The sequence below is a fragment of the Ctenopharyngodon idella genome, chromosome 24, assembly GCF_019924925.1.
Source record: "Ctenopharyngodon idella isolate HZGC_01 chromosome 24, HZGC01, whole genome shotgun sequence".
Taxonomy (NCBI): Eukaryota; Metazoa; Chordata; class Actinopteri; order Cypriniformes; family Xenocyprididae; genus Ctenopharyngodon; species Ctenopharyngodon idella.
The window spans coordinates 12,081,882-12,106,146 of NC_067243.1; the positions used below are offsets into that span (position 1 = coordinate 12,081,882).

At 35.8% G+C, this 24,265-nt stretch overlaps 2 protein-coding genes across 9 annotated transcripts in view; one reads left to right on the plus strand and one right to left on the minus strand.

Moving 5' to 3' along the window:
- akap13 (A-kinase anchoring protein 13) overlaps positions 1–962 on the minus strand; it is a 113,986-nt gene extending 113,024 nt beyond the window's left edge. For 5 of the 7 annotated variants that reach the window (XM_051883399.1, XM_051883394.1, XM_051883392.1 and 2 more), the window contains exon 1: positions 623–901. The gene's annotated coding sequence lies outside the window, so the exon portion shown is untranslated. Of the gene's footprint in view, positions 1–622 lie in introns of all 7 variants that reach the window. The other 2 variants (XM_051883387.1, XM_051883384.1) reach the window with 1 other exon arrangement.
- Positions 963–13,778: 12,816 nt separating this feature from the next.
- sv2bb (synaptic vesicle glycoprotein 2Bb) overlaps positions 13,779–24,265 on the plus strand; it is a 38,253-nt gene continuing 27,766 nt past the window's right edge. The window contains exon 1 of one of the 2 annotated variants that reach the window (XM_051884735.1): positions 13,779–13,990. The gene's annotated coding sequence lies outside the window, so the exon portion shown is untranslated. The remainder of the gene's footprint in view (positions 13,991–24,265) is intronic. The other variant, XM_051884736.1, reaches the window with a different exon arrangement.

Consider the following 24,265-nt stretch of genomic DNA (forward strand, 5'->3'; position numbering starts at 1 on the left):
AAAGTCCCTGCTGGAAAGCTGATAGGAGTGTTTTGGAATATGATAGTTTTCTAGTTGGGCCAAAACCACCAGCTACCAGCTGGTCATACCATCTTAAGTTAGTCAGATCATTTTGGTCGCTGGTAGACCAGATAATGACCGCATTTACATGCAAAACAATATTATGATTGATTAATATAAAATATTATATATAGTATGGCTATTGTGACGAAAAATTGCAATAATGTGACTATTTACATAGGCCATAACAAGATACAAATACAAAATAATACAAATAATACAGAACTATTAAAAAATACTGCAAAAAAATGTGAATCATCTACACCTTTTTCGGACTAAAATCATCGTTTTATTTAAATAAACGTACTTTTCTGAATAAGACAAACGTGGTACAGTTAAAGCCCAGCTCGGATCAACTAGAAACCAGCTCCCATGTTCCACTCAGTTATAAGATGGATCTACCAGCAGGGGTTAATATCTTGGTGCAAATAATGAGTTATAATAAGTCAAATAAAACATCGAAAACATAATTTTTACACTCAAAGCAGACATCCTCAACAACCAGGTAACATCACATTATGAGTTTACAGCAGTGCAAGTAGGAAATTCAAGGCTCTCTTACCTAGAACGCTGCAGTGCTTAAAGCGTGCTTCCCTCGTTCACTCTCATTCCCTTTAAACGCTCACAAAACACCATCCAACATCGTCTCCTAAGAGTCTTTGGCTGGTTACCGCAAACACACAGAGATGTCCTTCTATTCCACTAGTTGCACAATGAACGTAGCGAGACAAACTGCCTTGTTTGTTACAATGTTGCGCTGCAGCGTTTGACTGGAGTAAAAAAACGTTCTAAATTGTTTTGAAACAAACCGCTTGTTACAACGTTGCAACTTTTATTCTACGAATTTGACGAATGTAAAAAGTCTCAGAATGTAGAGACGCAGATCACTTGTTACACTGTAGCAACTTCTATTCTTCTAGTCCGCATGCCTCATAGGGCGGGACCAACAGTTAGTGGGAGCTATGAGGTGTCCCTTACAAACCCTATCCTTGCTTGTCGCATGCCTGACTGTGTACTCATTCAAGGATCTTGAATAGAATGTTTGTTCAAACTCACTTGAAGTAGGTGTAACCGCAACACGTATACTGATATTTGTAATGTATTGAAATTACATGAATAGGCCTATAGTTAAACTCATGAGGTAGTGTTTAGGGTCCATATGTCATTTAAATGTTTTTTATTTGTTTGGTTTATGGATATTTATAAGCAATGACTATCTAAGAAGCCATTTTGCTGAACACCAATGAGGTTTTTGTTCTATGTTTCAGATTAAAATTAAATGCCAAAAAAAAGTTATAAAATGAGTTTGGCTGACCTCTTGTGGCCAGTCAAAGTATTACAATGTCTGTCTGTCTATCTATCTATCTATCTATCTATCTATCTATCTATCTGTCTGTCTGTCTCTCTGTCTATTTGTCCGACTATCTGTCTATTTGTCCAACTATCTATCTATCTATGTCTGTCTGTCTGTCTGTCTGTCTATTTGTCTGACTATCTGTCTATTTGTCCGACTATCTATCTGTCTGTCTATTTGTCCGACTATCTATCTATCTATCTATCTATCTATCTATCTATCTATCTATCTATCTATCTATCTGTCCATCTGTCTATTTTTCCAACTGTCTGTCTATCTATCAATCTATCTGTCTATTTGTCCGACTATCTATCTATCTATCTATCTATCTATCTATCTATCTGTCTGTCTGTCTGTCTGTCTGTCTGTCAGTTGGACAAATAGACAGACAGACAATCTATCTATCTATCTATCTATCTATCTATCTATCTATCTGTCTGTCTGTCTATCAATCTATCTATCTGTCTGTCTGTCTATTTGTCCGACTATCTATCTATCTATCTATCTATCTGTCTGTCTGTCTGTCTGTCTATTTGTCCGACTATCTATCTATCTATCTAAATTATTTGTCTATATATTCTAAATGAAGATAAGACTATATAAACTTTCTGTATACAAAACTAATATTTGGGCATTCGTTCAGTAATGTAGTTCCACTAATTCCCGTCTTTATTTTTCGCACTTATTTCCTCTCCTTCCTCACAGTGCTGCAGCCAAGATGAAAGATGGAGAAAAGACCCAAGAGTCTTCTCTGGTTTCACTGCTACCACGTGTCTGTTGTCTATCAAGGGCTGTGGTGCTTTCTTTGGGTTTTGAATGAATCGAGACTCCTTTCTTTCTCTGTATCTCTGTATCTCTCTCTCATTGGGAATTGTCTTGGGTTAAATAAATAAGAGAGCACGAGTAAGTCTGGCTCCGGTTCCTGTCATGCTGGGCTGCTCCAGAACACACTGATCTCAGAACCTCGCTGCCCAGAATATGTGAACTTCTGGTGTTGCCAAGATGGTATATATATATATATATACATATATATATATAGTATAATATGTTATAATGTATAATAATGATAGTAATACTGAAACCAGGACTTCTATATTAATATTAGCTGGAAATTTAAGATAATATATGCTTACAAGTAAAATTTCAACTCAAATTAATATTTCATATCCACATATAAATGTATTTATTGAGTAATCATGTAAAATGTATTGGTGAATTTTACATTTTTCATTGATAGAAACCATTTAATTACCAAATAAAAAGGGGAATGGAAGAACAAATGATTCTTCCCAAAAGCAAATCTTAGATATGGTTATAGGCTTATGTAAAATAAGTTGCTAAGTTTAGCTGAAAATGTGCATAAAAATCTCAGCTTGTTTTTTACGTGTCTCAGAATTATGCTGACGCACACTAAGCCATAATGTTAAAAGGATGCGGAAACTTATAAATTATTCATAGTTGTTCTCATTTGTTCTAGTTTTTAATGGCTTTGAACACTGTTCTTCAGATATTTCGCAGATCTAACATAGATTCATTATTTTAATAAGGTTTGGGAGATTTGTCCCATTGGACTGTAGACCTATCAGGTAAAAAGAAAAAAAAAAGAAAAGAAAAAAAGAAGACATGTAGTATTGTATCTGACCTGTAGAGGACGCTATTGTCCTCAGAATGATAGACAGTTTTAATATACAAAACCTTATATATACATCTCCCACCCCAATGTGTTTTTCGTTAGAAAATTATATTATTGATTTATGTATAATATTCGCTTTTAATAATAATAGTAATAATAATAATGAAAATGTATTTATTCAGTTACTTTAAATTATTTAATCATTTTTTGTCTTTCCAAAGTAAAAAAAAAAGGAATAGTTTTTTTTAAACTTTGTACATTTTAAAGTGTTTATGCGAAAACACAGCTATATAGGCTTTTCCCCTAAAGACACATAACTATTTAAATATGTTTATTTCTCAAGCATTTTGTTTGTTTGAAACACAAAAGTATGCAAACAGACTACAAAAGAGCATCACAATCTCCATGCTCTCATTTTGTATGACAAATGCCAGGCAAAGCTAGTGTACTGTCTGTCACATCAATATTGCTGAATTATTTAGCTGTTAGCGACAGCCTACGCCTTCACCATTCAGAAAAGATTTTACTCAGGCAAGTGTGATTTACTCTTTAAATTATCATTTAAAACATCTGTCTCCAGAGCTGCTGCAGTGGCGATGACAGACGATCAATCTGATCCCCAGGGGGAATCATTTACATATACATTTGTTTGTCTATAAAATGTTAATATGTACATGTAGGCTATGTGTCTGTTATTTAGTGTGTTTTTACACTATGAAAAAAGCAAAAGTAGCCGGGTTTGAGTTATTAATGCTGGTCCTTGGATCTGTAGTGTGTGCGTATGTGGCTGTACGTGTGTATCATTGCAGGGGCTGACAAGACATATGTGCACTGCTGTAAGCATGGGGAAAGGCCTCTGTCTGATTAGCATTCAGTCCTTGCACAGACTGCATCAAGGAACTCCACGGCCAGCCTCTCTCACTCTCTCCCCCCTCTTTCTGCATCATTCTCTTGAACCAGAACCCCTCAATACAAAACAAAAGGAACACATTGTGTGATAAAGATTTCGGCAACAGGTAATATTTTTTTTTTTTACATTTTATAAGTTGCCAGAGCAAATTACTAGAGCAAAGAGATTCAAACAACAAAAGAAAAACATTTCAGTGTGCATGAAGGAATTGTAGATTTATCTGCAGAATATTTATTAAATAATATTTTCTGTGGCATCCTTGTGCTTCCTTGTGCCCTTGTAGATTGTTTTCAGCGCTGGCGGGAAGGCCTGAAAATGGACGCCGATGTTGCGTTTTTCTACTCCATACGTGAGTAACATTGGTTTTGCTACGTTTCACAGAACCAAGATATACTGTTGTTATAATGTTAGCTATAGTAACATTAGGACAGTTTTGAGTGTCATTGTTTGTCTAGAGCAGTGTTGCCAAGTCTGTGGTTTTTCCGCGGAATTAACACTGTTGCCACGGGTTGAAGCGACCCCAAATAACATGACTTTTAGCCCTTAGAATGTGAATTTTACCCCGGGAACCCTGCCAAAAATGCAGATTTGAGCTGTGTTTGTTTCGGTTGATGTCAACAATGTTTCTCAGAAAGCACTTTTAAAATGTCTGTATGGCTACTATGATTGGTCATATATTGCACTGACATTGTTTTTTGCCTCTATGTCAGATGTATCATTGTATAAGCCCATTGGAAGGCAGCTAAATGAAGACTATTCAAGTCTGATTGATGAGCCGATGTGATGTACGTGACCCCTCAAGTCAGTCCAGACATCGGCCAGGTAAGTCCGGATCTGTTTCATACATCATCAACACCTTTCCAATCTGAGTCACGGTCACTATGCCAGACAATCACTCAAAGAGATGAGCTTGACCTTTCTGCTGAGGGCTCCAACTGAGACACCAAAGGCAAAAGTGATACAAGACTTGAGAGTTTTCTAAATGTCAGATATCTCATTAGTTGAATTTACCCGAATTGAGCTGGTTAAATTTCACTAAGTGATGTGTATAATTACCAAGACGATTGATTGATGATTTGAGATACTCACTAGTGGATGTGAACAAACAATACGTAGCCCAGCAGAATCCAGTTTTAGACAAAGCATTTGTGCCCAGGAGATATGGTCAACATAATGACTCTATTGTGAATAAAAGGCATGTGGGTGTGTAGAGGGACGTTGTTTTGATTATAAGAAGCATTCATTAAAAATAGATTTTAAAGTGCCCCTATTATGTTCTTTTTTGGCTATTACCTTTCATGCAGTGTGTAATATAGCTGTTTGTGAATGTAAAAGGTCTGCAAAGTGCATGACAAATAAAGTTGTTGTCTCCGAATCAATTCTGAATTGCCTGAAACGAGTCATCAGTAATTCCATTCTTAGGCCCCGTTTACTCTAGTGTGTTTTCGTTTTAAAATGAAAACGATCCTCGTCTACACTGCCGATTCCACAGTGTTTCAGAAATGATCTCAGTCTACACTACACGACCGAAAACGAATGTCACATGACCTTTCATTCACACTGGGTATTCACGTACAAGCATAAACAGTTGCCTCTTGCACATATAGGTAGCTGCAGTACTAAGAAAATACAAAGTTTAACTGCACAGTGGCTGCTAAAAATGACAACAAAGCCAGCAAAGATTGCAGTTCAGTCTCCATGTTATTGTTTACACGGTCGTCAAGGATACGCAGAGCGAATGTGAGGAGCCACGCCAAAGTCTCCGTTTTGGTCCGTTTACACTGAAACACAACCCCAGCATTTTTAAATGGGCTCTGTAGCGTTTTCGAAAGTCTCTGTTTTCGAGGGTCGAAAACACCGGAGTAGTGTAAACGACAGACGTAACTGTAGCAAAAGTTATGTTTTAAAACGAAAACACACTAATGTAAACGGGGCCTTACTTTCTGCTCAAACCAACGTAGGTTTGAAACAAAATTTGTATAACGTAGGGCTGGGTGGTATATTGAGTTTGTACGATATTTTTAATATACGATACGGAATGAGGTGATACCGTTTATATCGATATACAGTAGTTTTAAACAAGCGCATCTGAAAAACAGCGGTGGACGTCTCAGCTGCTGCTGGGGAAATGCATAATACAATTTGGCCTAAACATGAGACATGCTTTATATTAAGGGCTTTAAAAATAACTCGTAAGATTAAGATATAGTTAACACGTAGGCCTATCGTTTAAAGCGTTTAAAGATGCTCTGACAGATTCATGTGCTGACAGAAATTTGCGCTGTTTAATGCTTTTGTGATGTGGTGTTTTCCTCAGCGCATAACTTACATTTCACATGTATATTGTTAGAAAGTCATACAAATATTTCCATTTTGCTGTCAGGAGTGGACGAGCCTTCTGCTAGCGAATCTCATTCTACTCTAAACTTCATACACTTCCGTGAACGAGCGCCGCCGCGCGCATTCGCGCCAAACAGACGGAACTCAATAGAATGGGATCGCCATAATTCTTACTAAAATATACATTTTGATAAAATGTTTGTTGTTGAACAGTAAATGTGCCATATGTAGAATTTTAAACCTACAAGTAAGTGTATTTTTATGATAGCAGTAACTATATATAAAAACACACTCACATATATATATATATATATATATATATATATATATACACACATTTATTTATTTATTTTAATCCAAATAGAATAATGTAGAAAATACAGAGATATATACCGTATATCGCCATTTAGCCAAAAAATACCGAGATATGACTTTTTGGCCATATCGCCCAGCCCTAGCATAATGCCAACCTATGGTCTTCACTGGCTGTAAGCGAATGACATCTACTGTACTTTGACCCACCATCAAAAACTCTAGTCATATCTGAGGCCTGCCTGGAAGAATTTGGTTTGTGTTGTCCATTTTCTGGGTGCCAAATCCACTTGGCATGCACTTCCAAAGGATGAGGATTTGGGCCCAAATTGATTTGGTTAAAACCGACGCCATCATTACAAGTGCTGAGGAAGCTTCTGGAGCTGAAATTCAGACATGGTAATGGCCATTTTGTTTCTGACATGTGCTGTAAATGGTAGACAAATCACGACAGACTGGGCCATCTGACCAATCAGAGCAAAGTTGGATCTCAGAAAGGAGGGGTTTAGAGAAACTGAAACCTTTATCGAACCATTTCCGGCACAGTGAGAAAAGAGGTGATTCTGCAATGTATGAGAACATTAAAGTGTTTTGGATGCATGTAAACCTATTATAGGAGACCGCCAAAACAAAATTAGGAACCTTAAAAATAGCATAATAGGGGCACTTTATGCAAGAAAGCCAAATGTGAATTTTATTCTACTGGACAAACAAGTTCTTAGCAAGTATTTTATCTCACTATGGTGTATACATGTTGAAGTATACGATAATTGGGCATCCAGAGCGACATGCTTATCTGCTGCTTGCTTCAAGAGAGCAAAGGCGGCCGAGACATCACCTCTGTGGTTTGTTTATTCAGCAGCCCTGTCTCTATTCAGTTGTTTGAAAAGATAATCCACCCCCACATGCAGACCGGGTGCACCTGGCCTCTCTGTGGGTTGCCAGGTACTATTTGTGTTTTTGACAAATTCTGCATTTAAAGGCTAAGAGGCTTGGTGATACTGATAGCAAGCTAAGCTGAGTGAAAGTATTTTTCAAAAATAAGATTTCATGTCACACCTTATGAAATGGTTGGACAAACATTGTTTTCTGTATTAATGTATTCAGCAGGGGTTACATTAAAGGGTTAGTTCACCCAAAAATGAAAATTCTGTCATTAATTACTCACCCTCATATTGTTCCACACCCGTAAGACCTTCGTTCATCTTCAGAACACAAATTAAGATATTTTTGATGAAATCCGAGAGGTACTGTATGTGACTCGTCAATAGACAGCAATATCAACACCTTCAAGGTCCAGAAAGGTACTAAAGACATAGTTAAAACAGTCAATGTGACTGCAGTGGTTCAACCTTAATGTTATGAAGCAACGAGAATACTTTTTGTGCGCAAAAACAGAACAAAAATAACAACTTTATTCAACAATATCTTCTTTTCTGTGTCATTCTCATATGTTGTTTACGTCCAGTGCTTCCAGGTCCTACGCCGACTCATTATTGGCCAGCTCCTGCGTAAGCATCACACACATAACAGGAATATATGAAATTTTAAAATATATTTAAATAGAAAACAGTTATTTTAAATTGTAATAATATAGTGCATGATTTCTATTTGATCAAATAAATTCATGTTTCAAAAACATCTTACCAACCCCAATATTTTGAATGGTATTATGCAAGTCACGGTTGTATTTTGACACATTTTCCCTGTACAGGGAAACATTGTTTAAATTTTAAATTTGCATATGAGCTAGTTTTGTCACCTTTTTGGTGTACATTAGCATATAAATGACATCAAAGCTGACACATGGACTAAAATCTACAAAACACCAATTTTGATTTCATGGAGACACCAGAAAAATGTGTCAGACAGTCCTGGGAAGTAATTACAGGCAGAATTTTGATGACAGGCAATCACAAATTTTGCAATGACAAGAGCAACATATTTTCTTTATTGTTCAGTCACGTGACTTGTTGAGGCAAAGCCACATGAAGTTTTTAATGCACATCTAGAAATTTATTTGGCAAATGTTTTTCAGTAATGATTTATGTGCACATCTTCTTACCAAATTAAAAAAAAAAAAAATCAGCTTCAAGCAATCATATTAACATTTTATGTGCATTTTTTTGACATTTTATTACCATTTTGTTTCCATCCAGCATTTTTTTTGTCATATCAAGTGTCTACAAGCAAGTCTAATCTACTCTGCGTAATGTGTTTGAATTCATATTGGATTGATCTACTAAGAAAGTGAAATGATTAAATGCTCTAAAGTCCCACACTGCAGTGAATCTCAGCACGATGTTCTCACTCATGCAGTATATCACTAGTTCTTATTGCTGGTTTTATTGGTTGATCCTCCAGAGCAGATGAGAGCTTCGACAAAGCGCTTACGGCTAGTCCCATTCTGATTTATACCTCATGGGGGAATGGGGGGTCTTTCCCTAGTCTTTTTTAGACTTTAATGATGATCTGTTCCAGAGCTTACTGATGACTGGCCCAGTTTGATTAATGTAAAGGCTTGTGTACTAATCTGTCGACGAGGGTTGCCAAATGTCCATCCACACTCGAGCCACCAAATACCAACTACAAATCCCAGCAGCCCAGATTTTACTCAAAGAGGGCAGGACTCTAGTTTGAGTGACACCAGGAACAGCCAATCACTGGTTTTCCAAGCCACAGCTGATGGAAGTTGTGATCAGCATCTGAGGTTTCAGGTTTATTGATTCACTAGAGTGCCATAGACTGATTTGCACGTCCCAAAAAAATCTAATTCAAGTTAAATGCAAGCCAATGCTTTGCAGAATATACTGCATTCAGTCAATCCTCAACCCATCATTCCTAAGTGATGGACACAGAATGTTGTTTCTGAGCCAGAACAGTACTTAAGCATTGGGGAAATATAAGCACAATGAGTCTGCAATATACAGACCCTGTCTGAGTGTTTGCTCTAAGTAGCTGTCTCAAAAATTAAATGTTTGCATCAAGTAATGTGGTGCTGCAGGGAAAATCTGGCTTTGCTTTGGGTCTTAGAATGAATATTAGGTGTTTATCGAGTCATTATACTTATATACTCAAGCATTTTACATATATGTTAAGCACCAGTTAACACATTTAGGTATGCACAATATATATATATATATATATATATATATATATATATATATATGGGGTAGGGTTAAGGGATCTAGATCTAAAGTTAATCTTTAAAATACTCTAATAATTTAATAACACTGTTATCAGTAACACTTTTGATTCACTGTTAACTAGTTGCTTATTGGCATGTATATTACTAGCATATTGGCTGTTTATTAGTACTTATAAAGTATATACCAATGCCTTATTCTGCATGGCCATATTCTAGATCCCTTAACCCTACCCCATGGCCTACCTAAACATAACCACTACAATAACCACCTTATGTCATATTAATGCAGTAATAATGAGTTTATTGAGGAAAAACTCCTACTTAATAGTCAATATGGATTCCCTAATCTAAAGTGTTACCCTGCTCTCTTGTTATCTTTAGCAAATCTCAAAATGAATATCAATTTTATACTCTGTTAATGTTGTGATGTCTCAATTCAATATTCAATTCAAAATTCAATGATTGATTTTAGTGTTTAATTTTTATTTATTCACACAATAGAATTTTTATAATTATTTTAAAAGGATTATATCATTTCATATTGTTATAGGCCATGTTTTTTAACATGTTCCCATTAGTTAACAATGTATTAACTAACAATGTGCAAGTTACAGTATTTATTCATCTTTTTTAACGTTAGTTAATAAAATTCAACTGTTTATTGTTAGTCCATTAGCCTAAATAACATTAACAGATACATCTTTTTAAAATGTTGAAATTAACATTAACTAAGATTAATAAATGCTTGATGTACTTTTCTTTGTTAGTTTATTTTTTACTATAATAATATTATAACATTATATTATTATAACATTATAACTATGTAGCCTAATACAAACATAGTTCCTGTCGGTTCCGGTCTTCCTCACATGGATAGAGAAATACCTCTTATTAACAACTGGAACCTTATTGTAAAGTGTTACTTTTCTTACTGATGTTTGACTTTAGAAATGTGTTTGTACTTGTATTCATCTTGCCAAAGGGTCTCAACCTTCGAGGTTCCTGTCTTCCTCACATGAATGGAGTTAATTTCCACCCAAGCAGAAACAGAGGCTTTGGCTCAGAAACACGTTTTAACAGTGTGTAGTGTGTTTTCCCACCTGCAAAAAGTCCCTTGTTTTGATTAATTTCAGGGTACAGGGCAGTGGTTATGATGATGATGATGATGATGATGGCAGATGAGGAGTGGGCAAGGGTGTATGCTTTAAATCTGGTCATGGGCTGTGCCCAATGCTTGACCCTAATCCTTTTGCAAGCAGAATTATGTTGTGTGGGATTAGTGAGATTTTCCCTTTCCTGTGTAGGACATCCACTCTTTATAATGACGGCCCAGCAGCAGGTCAAACCAAATGGGTCTGATGAAGGGGATGGACCAGAGGGCGGGGCAGGGCTACAAACACATGGAGGAAGTATTTGAATCATTCTGCACTTGCTGGAGCTCCATATTAGATCAGGCAGGAAGTTTTTCCTCCTGTACCATATAAATGCTGCATGAATATTCATCATAGCAGTTTCAAAATCTATTATGCAGTAGGCTGGTGCAGAAATACAGCAGTAGAACATGTTTATCCATATGAGCATGATTCAAAAAGATCTGATCTATTGCTCAATTCTTTCATGCTAATAAGCTACTCTGATGTAGAGGGAGTGTTGGAGAGTAACTAAAAGTAACAACACTACTTACTTTTGTTTGCGTACGTGCGTTTTTCTGTTGTCTGTGTTGCTGTTTTTGGCCCTGTTTCCACCTGGTATTAAAGGGTTAGTTCACACAAAAATTAAAATTCTGTCATTTATTACTCACCCTCATGTCGTTCCACACCTGTAAGACCTTCGTTCATCTTCGCAACACAAATTAAGATATTTTTGATGAAATCCGATGGCTCAGTGAGGCCTCCATTGCCAGCAATGTCACCGAACTTCTCAAGATCCAGAAAGGTACTCAAAACATATTTAAAACAGTTCATGTGACTACAGTGGTTCAACCTTGATATTATAAAGCGACAAGAATACTTTTTGTGCGCCAAAAAAACAAAATAACGACTTTTCAACAATATCTAGTGATGGACGATTTCAAAACACTGCTTCATGAAGCTTTACGAATCTTTTGTTTCGAATCTTTTGTTTTGAAATATCTTAATTAATTTAAGATGCGTTTTGGTCGATCGAATCACAAGTGGACAAGGGAGACACATACCCATTTCCATCTGTTTTTTTAATCCATCTCTTTTGTCCACTTTCAACCACTTCTGCCCTGATTTCTTCACGGGGAGGGTCTATGGACGGGTAAATGTATGGGTTTTTTCAGATCTTTCGATCTAATGGACAAAATAAGCTCACGCAATTTACATATGAACGCGCACAGAGACAACGGAAAAACATACAGAGAGCATCAGCTTTCGTTTCTGCTCTGATAGCCGCAATACCACGTCAAACACTGTAAAGAAATCGGGAATGGTGAGAGAACATTGTGCTTGGTACATTTTTTTCCATCTTCAAACCAAACTTGGGTCTTACAAAGTTTAATTCCCGTCTGGCTAGAGTGCTTCCTATAATGTTTACACATCAGGTCAGTAGGTGGAGAGCAGGCGGTCTTTTGCAGCTGTTTGAACACATTCGACCACATGAGTGTTTCCACTACGAAAGCAATCTGGTCAAATGCATTTTCGACTACCTCTGGAAGTGGTCGAAAGTGGACAAGCTCAAAACATTTTAGACCCCATTTACACCTGTATTTAGGGTCCTCCAATTGGGATCCGATTGACCAAACGCATCTTAATTCCAGGTGGAAACAGGGCCTTTAACAGTGTAGCTTTTTTTAGTAACAAGCTTTTTTCCCCCAATAAACTGGAAAAGATACACTGGGTTTTTTTCATATTTCTTTGCATTTGCACCAAGCTCATTTTTCCAATGAATGGGAAATTGTCACTTGTTTTTGTCATATTGCATTGCACCTTGCAGCATAGGTTCATTTGAACTATTCATTTAAATGAACCGTTTCAAAAATGATTCCTTGATTTAATTTACGACTTCTTTTTGGTATTAATTGCAATAATTACGAAATAATATTTACTTTGATTTGCTGCTCAAGAAACATTTCTTATTATTTTCATGTTGAAATCAGTTTTTCTGCTTAATATTTTGCTGAAACTGTGAACTAAAATTCAGCTTTGCCATCACAGGAATAAATTATATTTTGAAATATATTAAAATAGAAAATAAATTTGCAATAATATTTCACTGTATTTTTTGATCAAATAAATATAGCCTTGGTGAGCATAAGAGACTTCTTTCAAAAAGAATAAAAATAAAACTTAATGATTCCAACACAATATGTAGGAACAAAAGAAAAATCAGAATGTTGTTAAAAAGTCACATATGTCAACACTAATGAATCAAACTGTTTAAAAGGGTAAGTACATACATCCAGTGCAAGTCAGGTCAAGCTGAAAGCCTTGAGTTGGTGAAACAACAACAGTGTTTACGGCATCTGCTTTATCGCATATGAGTTGTGGGAGGTTATTGGATCAGGCTTTAGGCAATTCATTGTTCTTAAGTACAGACTATGCAGCACTTCCATATGGCAAACCCTGAAGCACTTTGGCACACATACACACACCTTGCCAGGTGAGAGCACTGCAGTCAGTAAACAATATGTGAAGAATAGTGATGCATTTCCCTTTCATGGGTTGAATGTAAGGTAGATAGATAGATAGATAGATAGATGATAGCATTTTCATCACACTGAACAAAACCCATCCGTCATTAATAAAGACCCCCCCCCCCCCCCCCCCATCCATCTGCCAAGCTCAATTCCTCCTCCCTGATGTGCATTCCTGTTTTCTCTACAGTATCTCTCCTTCCATCTCTCTCTCTCTCTCTCTCTCTCTCTCTCTCTCTCCCTATCACAAACAGTAGCTGCTCCCTCACGCTAGCTCTGGCACATGTGGGAGTGAGCGAGGAGCAGAGGTAGGGTTGGACGCTACCATTGTGAGTTGCTTGGGCGTGTTCTTGGAGCTCCTCCTACAAAGATCGGATCGGGAGGAGGGACGGAGAGTGCGAGTGAGAGCGCTCGCATCCTAATCTTCCTGTTCAGCATCTCTGCTGGCTGTCTGGATGATCCCTCTCTCTTATGTTTGAACACAGGCCGTCATTACCGGATACTCAGCTTTTTGGGGGATTTCAAATTTTTACATTTTTAAAAATAGAGGGACTATTTTGGTGCATAATTTAACGGTAAGAAAGTTGATTTGTTTCTTTGTGTATTGTGTACTAGATATAGAGTGATATAGTGTATCTAATGTTTTTTTCTGTTTTGTTTTGTTTTGTTTTGTTTTGCCATGAAAGTCCATACTAGAGGCTGCAGTGGGGGTTTCTGCAGAGTAAAAGTTTATGAAATATTAAAGGGAAGAACCATGTTTGAAGCTCACAGAGGCATGAAAACTAAGCTTCACTGCACAGAAAACTCGGCTAAAGGGAGTTTTTCTTTAAAATCAACTGTAACCGAAGACATTGAAGCGTTTAGGTGATGCTTCCGTTTATAGAATGAATCAATAAGAGTCTGGTTGCTGCCTAGTAGATTTTGGAAGCAGTTACATAATCAATACACAGTGAAAATATTTCTCCCGCAGAGACTAAGTGATGCAATAAGCTAATATGATAAAGTGCACAATCGTCGCCACTTTCGGAAAGCAGAACATTCATCAATCGCGGAGAGAAGTTGTGCTGGAAGCATCACAAAACTTGCTTTTTCAGATTACTTAGATCCTCATAGAAACGAAGAGACATATGTTGGCCTTCTCTTTTTGACATGAAAAGCATCATTAAGTTTATGAAAATGAGATGTGCAATGATGCAAGAGTGTGAACTGATTAAATTATAAAATTGATGTTTTGAGGTATCACTTTCAGCACACTCCACTGTGTTCAGAAATGTGTGGGTGAATGCAAGTTAATAGCGTGTATTTATAAATTGTGTGCATACTAGTTGTGTACTGAAGGGTGGGGGATCTCCTTGCAATGGATAAAAACATATGCATTATTCATATCCTCTAAATGTCTCACGGGTACCAGAAGCACCATTATAGCCTTTCTCAGATACAAAAATTAAACACTCATGGTGAATCTAGTTATGTAGTAAATACAGTACTGTATGCTGCATATAACTGCAGGTGAACTTATTCATGTGTTCAACTTAACCCACCTAGCAAATCTAGAAAAAATTGTTTCCAACTCAGCCTCTCAGATTTCTTTGAAACGTTAGCTGTCTTCTGTGGCTTTCAAACTGCTCCTCCGTGAATTTCTGGTGATCAAAGGCAGAAAACATGTTATAAAAATATGACTTATTAGAGGCACCTCACGGCGAGGGAGTGCAGGCTGAAAACAAAATCTTGGAAACTGCTTTGAGTTAGCAGAAGCACTACATCAAATTTGGATCAGTTTTTGCATCATAGTGTAAAATGTTCCACTGCCAGAAACGAGACTAAAGCTCCATAGAAGAGATGGCAAATACTCAGACTTTTAAAAATAGCACACAATTCCCAAATGGAACGTCTCTCATTTCTAAAAAGCAAAAAACCTTTGCTTTTTAATGAATATTTTGTGGGGGGGTTTTAAAAAAGAAAAGTGGAGTCCAAATTTAGTTTCAACACTTTACCATGTCTAAATCCATTCCACAGAATTTAATATTCCCTAGATAGATAGATGATAGATGAGATCATGTTAATTTCACCAATTTCACTTAATTTCACCACCAACTTTTCACCTGTCTTTATCTAATAGTCCTGTTTTTAATCATCTGTAACCAAGCTACATGGACGAAATTGAATGTGAGCATGTGCAAAGAGTGGAAATTTTCTGTTTTTTCAACCTAGCATTGGCAGTTAATGTAATGCCAATTTTGCAGTCCTACAGTTGGCTTGTGTTTTATGTTTGCGAGAGAAGCTTTTTTTCTGGACGATAAATCTCAAGAGGGAGCAAAAAAAAATCGGAGTAGAATGTCCCTGAAAAACATGCTTTAATGTACTGCGACTCTTGTTCTCCAACTCTTCCTCACTTTTGTTTGAACCATGAGGACTAACCTCTGACTTTTTTTATCTGCGAGAATATGATAGGTGTCAGAGTCGACATTAACACATTAAAGCACAAATACATCTCGTTAAGTTTCCTTGCCAGTGAGGAGCTTTCTTTGACTAACAAATGGAAATGAAAATAAATAAAACATATATATGCAATAGTAGTCAGCCATAGAAGATAATGTTGCTGAATTGAGGAAGTGCATGGATGTCTGCAGACTCTTTAATATTTTACTAGAGCTCTGCTCACAGCAGGGTTCTCCCTAATAGATCAACATGGCGGATTTTCACACTGAGCCTCTGTGATTTATTCCCTTTGTGCTGCTTTTTTAATCGAATAACTATGCATTTGAACAGACAATTTTGAACTCTTCGGTTTCAACTATGATCCATTTGAAGAGATCGAGCCTCCATGTTTTATCTTAGGCATGTGTTGTGGTGTACATTTGATTGAATTGTGAATGAGTTTAAAGATAGTGTCTTTTTTTTTTAGATGTTTAAGTCAATATGAAATCAAACTTTAATGTGCATTCCTGGTCTTATTGTGAATGATTCATTGCTGCAAGTCAGTTTTTAATCAAAACGTGATCTCCCTGAAACAACTTTCCTTTTCTGCTGACATCACTGAGGCTTCACTGTATAGCAAACCTGCTGTCAATCTAGTCTCAGCCTTAGACGTCTCGCCCATAGACCATTGGCTGAATGTCTGATGCATATGGCACACTTAACTGGAAACACTTCAGGATTTTCGTCATCTAGTTGGTTGAATTCTACAGGATGTCCGTGAGGTCATGTGTGTCGCGTTCTTTAACTTTAAACAAATGCCATGATGCCAAACCCCCTCGTAGAAGAAGAACGCCGTCGTGTTTACAATGGTGACAATGAGCGCTTACCAGGGTCAACTAAACACTGGATTTTCAAAAGCATGTTTGCAACTCCATAAACTTGCACAACGTTCTTGAATGAATAATTTATTAGATGCATGCCGGTCTGTTATTGTTGGTACATCGACTTTCATTTTCATGCCCCTAAACATGACGTGGAACAAAACGAACTGTGATTGGTTGTGTTACATGTCAGTCAAACGTCCTCTTGGGTGGTCCTTGGCCAATGAAAGCTGCGATAGAGTCCAAACCTTCTGCCGTCAGTCTGAAGGTCTGTCTACGTGAGACTACTGTCAGTCTCACTATTCTGGTACATAACACCCACTTTTCAACATACAAATAGTTTGCAATTGACAAAATAAAGCCTTATTTTTTTGTGATTTTTGTATTTTATTAAATATCACATTTAATTCAGAAAGATGATGCATTTTGAAATCTTGTTTAATATACTAAGACTATACAAAACTCTCATGGTAATTCAAAACTATTTCATGTTTTGGTGAATTTGAGGTGAATTTATATGATCTCATTCATAGGTTTTTCTACAATTGTCTGTTTTTTTTGTACAATTCAAATTGCACAAATTTAAACGATTTTGCCATCAATTAGTGTAAAATAGTTACATTTTCTCATGTGATGAGACTGGACTATGAGTAAGCCATTCGTATTGTGATGTCTCGAAAAAGTTTAAACTTTGTGGTGTTTTCAAAACATTGCTTTATTTGTTTGAGAAGCCAGACATAGCAACAGGCTCCACCAATAGCATGAATTTGGGGCAGGGCCAGTTGTTTGTTTGGCCAATGAAAGATAGAGAGGGCGGAGTGTTGCAATAAAGCAGTGCAGGGATGACCTGAAAAAACCTGGTTCCCTCAAGATTTCTGTGGGTTTTCAATTTCTGAGTAAAATAAGGTCTGTGGTAAACATAAGTTGACGATACTTACATACACTCACACCCGAAATGTTGTTATCTAGTTACTTATTAGAAACATACTTTTTTGTCAAATTTGTGTTTTTTCTATATGTGTAATTTATGTTGTAGAAAAAAACATCCAAGTATCGTCAACTTATGTTTACCACAGACCTTATTTTACTTATAAATTGAAAAAAAAACCCATAGGAAAATCTCAAGGGAATTAGTGGTGAGTTAGTCTTCCGGGTTTTGACATTATCCATGCACCACTCTATTCCATTTGTTGAAATTAACAGAAATAACTTGTTTTATCTTGTGTCTAATATCAGTTGAAATGTAAAAATGATGAAATTATATTTCATAAAAGCTATACTCGCCAATCTGTTCAGTTATTTCCTGCACGCCCATGTAATTTCAAAGACAATGCTAATTTTGTGGTCCAAGTGGAGCAGACTCAGAGACTACTGATTGTTCTTTAAAAATATATAGCTGCAATCAGAGTGGATAAAATATCTCATGTTAACTATAGACTCACTCTCATTCACCTATGCCATTTAAAGATAATTTAGGCCTGGCAAAGGGTATCATTTGGTTAATGAAACGAGGACATTTTTTTTCATGTCAAGAAAATCAATAAGACTAAGCGTGTTCCTAATGGTCTCACTAATAGAGACCTCTGGTTGCCATAGTGTTGTGATGCTAGACGTGATACAGTGTATGATTCACACCTGCTTATCTGCACTAAATCTCTATGAAAATGAATCTAGAGTTAACATTGTAGTTGTTTCAGTTAACACATGCTATGCTACAAACAGAGTCTCGGCAGCTATTGGAGATCTTGATAACCCTTCACGCAGCATGTTTTATGTGTGCGCTTCTGGATTGCAAGGAATGGGAATCAATCAATAACTTTAAATTTGTCATAGTAATGTGTGCATCTCCAAGCTCAAAAATAGACGTGGGTGAGACGTGCGTCTCCTCTTCAGCTTAATGGACCTCTCAGATTGTATTTATCTCTCCTGATCTGTCTATGTGCTTCTGTGTGATAGTATTAAAAGCATGTTATCGAATGTGTGGCTACCACAAGATTAAAGATGGAGAATATTGTAGGTTTTAAAATGTGTGCATGTAATTCATTTTCATGCTTGTATTGTAAGGTATTAGATTTAACCGTTTGATGCATGGCACCTATTACAGATCTGTCAGTATGTGATGTTTCATCCAAACCACCATGAGTAATGACCTTTGAACTCTACCTATAATTCTATATGACTGTCCTCTTTATATAAAGTAGTATACATATATTTGTTTTCTTATTATTTATTTGTTTATTATTGTTTGACGTGGCGGGTAATTTTTTTTTTTTTTTTTTTTTTTTTGTCCAAAGGCCTTAATAATACTAAAAAACTAAGATATGACATCTAAATTATGTAAGGTAGTACGACTAGATCTCTTTTATTGAATCAAAAAGGTTTTTATTATATTTTGCTACATATAAAGGTATTTTAAAGATTTTGAAGTGTCAAAAGGTCATTTGGTTTAACCGTCCAAAGGCCAGTACAGCCATATCATTTGTGATTAAAATATCGTTTTTCGTAGAAGTCGTTGCTTTGTTATGAGAAAGAATGTCCGGAAAAAAAGAATTCCATTGATGTCATTCGGAGTAACCAATATAAAGGGACCATTTTGGATCAAGTCATGCGGTCAATATCATATGACAGAATGTGACATCATTCAGACACCTGCAAAGGACCACATGGTCGTGAAGCAAAGTAACTAACTCTCTTAACTATTTGAAAAATTCATGTTTTCACTTGCTCATATGCATGTCCCGAAACATCAGGTCATTCAGTACAACCACTATAAAACATGGAAAATGTTGTAATATTTAAAAAACTTGTACTAAATATAAAATGTTTGATTGTCCTTTTGCTAGCTAGCTAGATATCAGCCTGTTAGCATTGTTTGAAAATATCGTCATTCGGTATAACCAAAAGTGTCATTCGGTAAAACTGAAATTTTGGTTAAACTGAATGACATTTTTGGTGCATTTTGTCCATCTTGTAAAAAATGACAAAAGCAGTGTTAATTAATTATAAAAACCACATAATCTCATTGTTAACACTTAATAAAACTTCAAAATTAATTAAATCTTCATTATGTTTTTTTTACACTTTTAAAAACTTTATTCATCAATGCATCAATGACCCATCTAATATACACATATATATATATATATATATATATATATATATATATATATAAAATATATATTTTTATATTTTTTATATTTTTTTTTATATATATAAAATATATATTTTTATATTTTATATATATATATATATATATTTTTTTTTTTTTTTTTTTTTCTCATGTTGGGGAGTAAGTTCTATATTATATTCAGTAAAGTTAAGATTTTTTTGAACACTGAGCATGAATTATTAAATAAATTAATAAATATTTTTATTAAATCATGATTATTATATCATGAGAATAATTCATGTCATTCTCATGATTTAATAAATTTATGATTTAATAATGCATCTTAATATAGCAAATCCCAGTCAAGCATCTAAATTTGGTTCTCCAGATGTCTGAAATGATCTGGGTCTTTACTGTAATTAATTAACGAATATGACAATTAAACCTTGTATATCCAGTGAAAACATCAGATTGACTCTTTTATGAATATTGCATACAGCACAGTATAATATTACTGAATTATGTAAATATATGTCTTTATGAAACTCATTGTTTTTTGTGCATTACTGCACATGATTAAAGGGAGAGAAACTGCACACGGGAGCAGGAAAATAGGTGCATACGTGAACTCAGAAAGCAGCGGTTATGTAACACCCAGCTGGCTGTTTCATCTAGGGAAGCTGAAGAAGGGAGTGCTGGGTGGGGTTGTGTGGAAACATACATCAACACGCACTGTGCTGCTGTGTATGCCGCCGCTGTTAACCAGGATGCAAGCTTCTCACCAAAGTTATGGATGTAAATGACATAAATTATTATGATGTAATATAAACAGTACAATTAACTAAAAAAAAAGATACATTAAAAAAAAATGTTTTCAACCCATTTTACCTCCATAATGTGATGTATTTCTGAGTGAAACTGGGTATTCTGGGTAGGGGGGATAATGTTGTCCAGTGGGAATTGATTGCATCATGAAAAGTGAGTGTTGAAAAGTCATTACAGAGGAAGAACAAATTTCAATAAATGATTAAAAAGCTAAACAATATATTTTTCTTTGCAGTAAAGACTGATGAATAATTACAGTAAGATCATGAATGTGCATTAAGAAAGTAAACTGTGTTAAATTTTGATTTCACATTGATCTCATTATCGCAACCTGATCTCACGGCAATTCGTACGAATTCGTACGTTTTATGCTAAATCGTATGTATTTTACGAGTTGCCAAATTCGTATAAATTCGTATGAATGACCTTCCCCTAAATCTACCCGTCACTGGGGTTTAGACAAATCGTATGAATTTGTACGAGTGAGGTTGTACGAATTCATACGAATAAGCCACCTCGTAAAATACGTATGAATTGGTCGTGAGATGTTAGCGATGTTTCCATCCAAGGTTGTGAATTTAAAGGTGCAGTAAGCAAATTCTGAGAAACGCTGTTGAAAGTGGACCGGATCGAGGACCAAAACACTTCAGCAATCAGCAGTAAGGGGTGTATACACTCATGAGCGGGGAGGTACCTGCATAAAGTATTTGTGAATTTTGGGGCGGGGCTATCAAGATAGGGGTGTGATTCTTTTGTTTGTTTATTTGTTTTGGTGATTTCAAATATCAACAGCATTTCTCAGAAATCACCTACTGCACCTTTAACTTGTGCGCAAAATTGGAATATCGTGTAAAACATTTGCGAATAATGCAGCATTTCCGTCACTTCCTGGGAAATCGGCACAAAATATCTGTAATAAAAATGGAAGTTGCTGCAATCAAGGAAGCCCCCTTTTTTTCGTACATCTTAAATGACTCGTGTCTCAGAGCGCACCAATGAAACGCGATAAATACTGCAATTTCTGCTTTCGGATGTCTGGTTTTTGGGAACGCAATCATGGAATTGAACCAATTCATTCTGATGACAGACTTTGGCTCAGACATTTCAGAACGATCAAACCAACATTTGCTATGCTATGCAATGAAACTGATCTGCTGGTTAGTCCGGTTATCCAATCACATCCAGTGTTGAGGCAAAGTCACATGAGATTTTTTTATTGCGCGTTGATGAATTTATTCGGTAAATGTGTTTCCATCGTAGTTTATGCACATATCTTCTTATCGGATAAGTGTTTTTTTCTGTGTGATATCCCAAAAGGCGCTTAAAAATAGGTGGATGGAAACATGTCTGTGTGAGCGGCTCATGAAACCAGTTAAACAAAACAAAACAAAACAAAACAAACAGGAATAGCTTTGTTTCACAGAGGCAGACTGTCATTTCCTCCTCAAAGTGAGCAAAGAAATATTCCATGCAATACTTTATCAATGCTGAGAGACGCTAGCTGCAATCAGCTGTCTACGGTAATAATAAAATGCAATGAGACAACAGAGAGACACGGAACTGATAAATCCTTTTCTCATGTCATCTATGCACTCTCGCTCCGAGAGACGGAGAGTAATCTAAAGCCATTCGTGGCCAGTGGACAGAATAAAATTTCCGCAGTATTAAGCAGGATTAAATTGCAGCTCTCATCTGTCATGACAACAACTGATCTCACAAACTGATTCTCTGTTATTTTCCCCTTACACACCCCTACCATCTCAGAGATAAAGGTCAGTGATAATACAGATCGTTTACTGACTTGTAGACATTCGGGATGAATGCTCTGGACTTATTTCAAGGGCCCAAACCACTACAGACATTGACAAATTCTTAAACTTTTAAAGGGATAGTTCACCCAAAAATGAAAATGCCATTATCATTTACTCACCCTCATGTCTTTCCAAACCTGTTTAAGTTTATTTCTTCTGTATACATCTTTTTTTCCTGGCAAAGAATAGGGACTAGAACTTAAAGACTTAAAAAAAACCATAAAAGCATAAGATTCATACACTATATTTAGTAAATAGAATGAATAGGCTGAAATTTAAGTTATTTAATATAAAAAAATAGAGATCCACCATAATCTCCTTGATATGAAAGCTTGTTTCCGCCATGAAATAATTGAAATAATTTTTCTCAAATTGCGAGTTTATATTTCACAAGATTGCGAGATATAAACTCACAATTGCGAGTTATAAAATCAGAATTGCGAGTTATAAAGTCAGAATCGCGAGTTATAAAGTCAGAATTGTGAGTTATAGTCAGAATTGTGAGATATAAACTCGCAATTCTGAGGAAAAAAGTCAGAAATGAGTTTATATCACGCAATTCTGACTTTACAACTTGCAATTCTGACTTTATAACTCGCAATTCTGACTTTGTATCTTGCAATTCTGACTTTATATCACGCAATTCTGACTTTATGTCTTGCAATTCTGACTTTATAACACGCATTTCTGACTTTATAACTCGCAATTCTGACTTTGTATCTTGCAATTCTGACTTTATAACACACAATTCTGACTTTATAACTCGCAATTCTGACTTTATAACTCGCAATTCTGACTTTATAACACGCAATTCTGACTTTTTATAACTCGCAATTCTGACTTTATAACTCGCAATTCTGACTTTATAACTCGCAATTCTGACTTTGTATATCGCAATTCTGACTTTATGTCTTGCAATTCTGACTTTATATCTCACAATTCTGAATTTATATCTCACAATTCTGACTATATATCATGCAATTCTGACTTTATAGCTCGCAATTCTGACTTTATATCACGCAATTTTGACTTCATATCTCGCAAATCTGACTTTGTCTCGCAATTCTGACTTTATATCTCACAATTCTGACTTTATAACTCAGAATTCTGACTATATATCACGCAATTCTGACTTTATAGCTCGCAATTCTGACTTTATATCTCGCAAATCTGACTTTGTCTCACAATTCTGACTTTATAACTCACAATTCTGACTATATATCACACAATTCTGACTTTATATCTCGCAATTCTGACTATATATCACGCAATTCTGACTACTGTATATATCACGCAATTCTGACCTTTTAACTCGCAATTCTGACTTTATATCTCGCAAATCTGACTTTGTCTCGCAATTCTGACTTTATAACTCACAATTCTGACTATATATCACACAATTCTGACTTTATATCTCGCAAATCTGACTTTGTCTCGCAATTCTGACTTTATATCTCACAATTCTGACTTTATAACTCAGAATTCTGACTTTATAGCTCGCAATTCTGACTTTATATCTCGCAAATCTGACTTTGTCTCACAATTCTGACTTTATAACACACAATTCTGACTTTATATCTCGCAAATCTGACTTTGTCTCGCAATTCTGACTTTATATCTCGCAATTCTGACTATATATCACGCAATTCTGACTACTGTATATATCACGCAATTCTGACCTTTTAACTCGCAATTCTGACTTTATATCTCGCAAATCTGACTTTGTCTCGCAATTCTGACTTTATAACTCACAATTCTGACTATATATCACACAATTCTGACTTTATATCTCGCAAATCTGACTTT